Source organism: Nomascus leucogenys, chromosome 3 (genome assembly GCF_006542625.1).
Source record: "Nomascus leucogenys isolate Asia chromosome 3, Asia_NLE_v1, whole genome shotgun sequence".
NCBI lineage: Eukaryota > Metazoa > Chordata > Mammalia > Primates > Hylobatidae > Nomascus > Nomascus leucogenys.
The window spans coordinates 11,159,712-11,164,330 of record NC_044383.1 but is presented as its reverse complement, the minus strand read 5'-3'; the positions used below and the strand labels follow the sequence as shown (position 1 = coordinate 11,164,330).

Below are 4,619 nucleotides of genomic sequence, written 5' to 3'. Positions count from 1 at the left end.
CTGGTGTGGGGGTCAAGGCCCAAGGAGTGCCCTCCCAGGGGAAGCAATGCTTACACAGAGAGCTGAAGTCGGAGTGGGAATTGAAACAGGTTTAGGTGAGGATGTAGAGAAACGACTACTCATATGCTGCTAGTGGGATGTTGAAATGGTGCAACTGCTTTGGAAAACTGGTAGCTCTTCAAACAATTAATGTATAGTAAGTACCATGTGACCCAGCAATTCTCACCTCTAGTTACATACCCCAGAGAAAATGAAAATGTATGCCCACCCAGAAACGTGAACACGAATGTTCGTAGCAGCATTATTCGCAATAGGCAAAACAGTGGAAGTTAGCCAGGAGTGATGGCGTGCACCTGCAAAAGGGGTGAGGCGCCTGTAGAAAGGGGGTTGGCGCATGCCTGTAGTCCCAGCTGCTTGGGAGGCTGAGGTGGGAGGATCACTTGAGCCCAGGAAGTGGAGTCTGCAGTGACCCATGATCATACTACTGGACTCCAGCCTGGGTGACAGAATGAGACCATCCTTTACCAAAAAAAAAAAGTGCTCACTTTGGTAGCAGATATACTAAAATTGGAATGATACAGAGATTAGCATCACCCTTGCAAAAGGATGACATACAAATTTGTGAAACGTTCCATGTTTTTAATAAATTTTTTAAATTAAAAAAAAAGTAAAAGAAAAAAAAGAGAAGTGGAAACAACCTAAATGTCCATCAGTGGATGCATGGATAAACAAAATGTGGTCTATCCATGCAATAGAACATTACTCAGCCCTAAAAAGGAATGTAGGACTGGCACGTGCTACATGGATAAACCCTAAAAAAACATGCTAAGTGAAAGAAGGCAGTCACAAAAAAACACATATTATATAATTCCATTCATATGAAATGTCCAGAGGAGGAATGTCTACAGACAGAAAGTAGATTTGTGGTTGCTTAGGGCTGGAAGATAAGAGGATGGCCACTAAAGGGCACAGGGTTTTCATTTCAGGTGATGAAAATGTTTTAAAATTGAATGATGGTGATGGTTGGACAACTCTGTGAATATGCTGAAAACCACTAAACTGTACACTTAAGTGGGCGAATTGTATGGTACATTAATTCTATCTCAATAAAACTGGGGTTTTTTTGAAAAAAAAAAAAAAAGAGGAGGAATTGGGGGCTCAGGAGAAGATTCAAGCCCAGACAACATGTGAAAGTGAGCCTGGTGCCTTTAAAAAACACAGGAGAAGGCCCCAGTGGTCAGAGCCAGCAGAGCCAGCAGCAGAAGCTGGAGATGTGGGCAGCTGGGACATCCTTGGATTTTGGTCTCTTTCTCAAGAGCACCTAGTATTCAAGAGTTTCAACCTGGGGCCAACCTGATGAAACCTGGGTTTTGAAAAAATTTTTCTAGATGCTGTTTGTCAGCAGAGGTGAGGGGGGCTTGGGCAAGAATGCCAGGTGTCAACATGGTGTGGGATGTGTTGTGGGTGAGCAATGACTATCTGGGCCAGTGATGCAGGGGTAAAAGAATTTACCAAGACAGTTGTAGATAATGAAAGGCAAATTTACTAGAGAAAGTATGAAACTATGTTGTGAGAAGGCAATGGGCAGGCCAGCAGAAGAGGAGCTGACTGCAAGGAAACAAAGGCTGGCTGGAGATTTCATAGAATAATGCTTATGCTATATGCTGAAGAGGGCTTTGTGCAATACTAATAATGCAAGGTTGCAGTGAGCCAACTTGCAGGTGTCTGGTGATAAGCTGGGTGCATGAGGGATACCTGTTCTGGGCCATGAAGAAAGGCAGATTTGCAGTTTACCTGCCTCTTCTTTTTGCTTTCCTTTGCTCCCACCAGCCTGACTCCTTTTCCCTAATTAGGACTCCACAGGAGGACAGGCTGGGAGAAATGTAGAGCCCTTGCCCCATCCCAGAGAGGGAGGGAGGATCCCTTAAATTCCCTGCATGATTCCTCAACTTGCCCTGGTCCTGAGTTACCGCTGAGGGGTGTGACTGTGGCCCCTTGGGGCAGAAAGCTCCTCTGCTATCACATATCACAAAGTGGTTGCACCGGTTTGTTTAAAGGCACACATTCCCAAAGGACACTGGCTGGTGGCAGTATAAATTGGCACTGCCTTTCTGAGGTCAGTGTGGCAGCATATTAGAAAAGAGCTTAGGATGTTAATTACTGTGGTAGTTGATGATAACGATGGCCTCGGTGAATCACACCTCCCTGTGTCCACACCCCTTGGCTTTGTGGTGCCATCCATCAACAGATGGAGTTTATTTCTACATCCTCTTGAGTCTGGGTTGGCCCTGGGGCTTGCCTTGGCCAATAGAGTGTGGCAGAAGTAACATGGTAGCATTCAGTAGTTTGGAGCTCAATGTGCCTTGCAGCTTCTGCTCTGGCCTCTTGGAGCCTTGGGACCGTGTAGCGCAGGGGCCTCTACTAACCTGCTGGAGGGTATGTGGCCATGTGGAGGAGAACCTCAGCCTGACCACCAGCCCCAATTGCCAGACATGTGAGTAAGGCCATCTGGAACCTGCCAGCCCAGTCTACCCTCCTGTGGAATGCAGCCTCATGAGTGACTCCAGAAGAAACTCTGCAAAAGATTTCTTCAGCTAGCTGGCTGGGCGCGGTGGCTCATGCTTGTAATCCCAGCACTTTGGGAGGCTGAGGCGGGCGGATCACGAGGTCAGGAGATCGACACCACGGTGAAATCCCGTCTCTACTAAAAATACAAAAAATTAGCCGGGCGTGGTGGCAGGCGCCTGTAGTCCCAGCTACTCGGAGGCTGAGGCAGGAGAATGGCGTGAACCCGGGAGGCGGAGCTTGCAGTGAGCCGAGATTGCGCCACTGCACTCCAGCCTGGGCGACAGAGCGAGACTCCGTCTCAAAAAAAAAAAAAAAAGATTTCTTCAGCCAACCCTCAGAATCATAAGAAGTAATTAATTGTTGTTTTAAATCACTAAGTTTAGGGGTGGTTTATTACCCTGCAAGAGCTAACTGAAATACATACCTTTTGAATTAAGCAAATCCACTTTAGTAATTTATACTTGGAAAATAAAAATCCAGAAAATAGCCCATGATTTAGGTACAAAGGCATTCCTTATAGCATTGTTTGTAATACAAAGCATCAGCATGATTTTAGATGCCTAACAGCAGGGATTAAACAGAATAGGGTAGATCTGTACATTAGACAATCATTAAAAAGTTTTTGTTGAAGCAACCTAGTGGCAAGATTTCCAGAATATACTGTTAACTGGAAAACTAAAACAATTTTTTAAAGTATGCAAATATGATCTATTAAAATATGCATATTCTAAATATATTTTAATGAAATTGATGGGTCCAAAAGCATATGCAACTTTGATCTGATAGTATAAAATCGCTCTCTAATGTGGATGTGATAATTTGTCTTCCTCCCAACACTGAGGAAACTTGCTGCTGCTTTCTGTCGCTGTTGCTGGTGGTAAAGGGCCCTTGACTGACACATTGAGAGGCTGGTCAATCCATGCACAGAGCTGATGTGAGTTAAGGCAAAGGAAGCTTCGACCTTTATTTCACTTAGCAGGATTCCCTGGTTTCTTGGCCACCCAGAGACACCTTCTCGGGACTCATTTCTCACCCAATCGAAGGGGCCTGATGTGCTCCTGGACTCCTTTAAGGAGAGAGAAACTTTGGGTGCAACATCACGAATGGTAAGCAGGAAGCCAGGCTTCTGAGAGTCAGATGGAACTGCAGCCAGGAGCAGGGGGGTTGTCATTTGTCTGCCCTGAGCCACCAGCAAGGGTTCAGTGAGTCTTGAACACGGTGATTAACTTCTCTTTAATCTACGCATCACTGCACAGCACAGCCAATTGCTTGGCTTCCCCAAGAAGAGTCATGAGTCACTCAGTGTCTTACTGTGGCCTGAGCATGTTTTATTCCAAGCAGGTGCGACTGTTCCTGTATGTGCCTTTGAGATACCCAGGAAATGAACAATGCTTGTTGTCCCCCTCCAACACCAACTAAACATTGAATCAATGGTTTACTATTATAATAACAAGTGAATATTGCTCTAAGACTCTTTTTTTTTTTTTTTTTGCTGGTTCAGTGCCAGGGAGATAGGTTCCCATTTCTTTTCCTGGCTGTTGGGTCACGGCTGAGGGTCCCTGGGATGTGAGGCATCTCCATAAGTAACAGGAAGTATATTAACTCGTGGGTTAATTGAGAAAATCATTGACGAAACCACATGAGTGTGTGCTGTGCAAGCGACCCTTGGACTGCCACAGAGGCCAGGGATAGGGAGGGAAAATTGGACCCAGCTGTGGCCTGCTTAGCTCTTTTCTTCCAATGTGGGTCACTCCTTGAACTAGGACAGTCTGCAGGTGTTCCCATTGTGCTCAGACAAACACTCAACTCTTAACCCTTGAAAGAAAGAAGTAGGAAAAAAGGCCTGCTCGGGCATGTTGGAGACGCAGAAATTGTGGAGGGAAAAGCAGCAGGCCCTTTTCACTTGGTAGCTGCCTTATCCTCTCTTACTCTATTATACAATCTGTTCAACTTAGTTAAGACCCTATAGATCTAGATTCCACCCCCCTCTTCCCTACTACTCTCTGGCTGGGCGACTTTTGGCAAACTGTCTATCTTTTCTGAGCCTCAGT

At 45.5% G+C, this 4,619-nt stretch overlaps 1 non-coding gene across 1 annotated transcript; it reads left to right on the top strand.

Annotated features, from left to right (window-relative positions):
• The first annotated feature begins 537 nt into the window (after positions 1–537).
• LOC115834505 lies at positions 538–641 on the top strand. Its single transcript, XR_004029453.1, has one exon. It is a non-coding gene; the product is annotated as a U6 spliceosomal RNA (small nuclear RNA).
• The last annotated feature ends 3,978 nt before the right edge of the window (positions 642–4,619 follow it).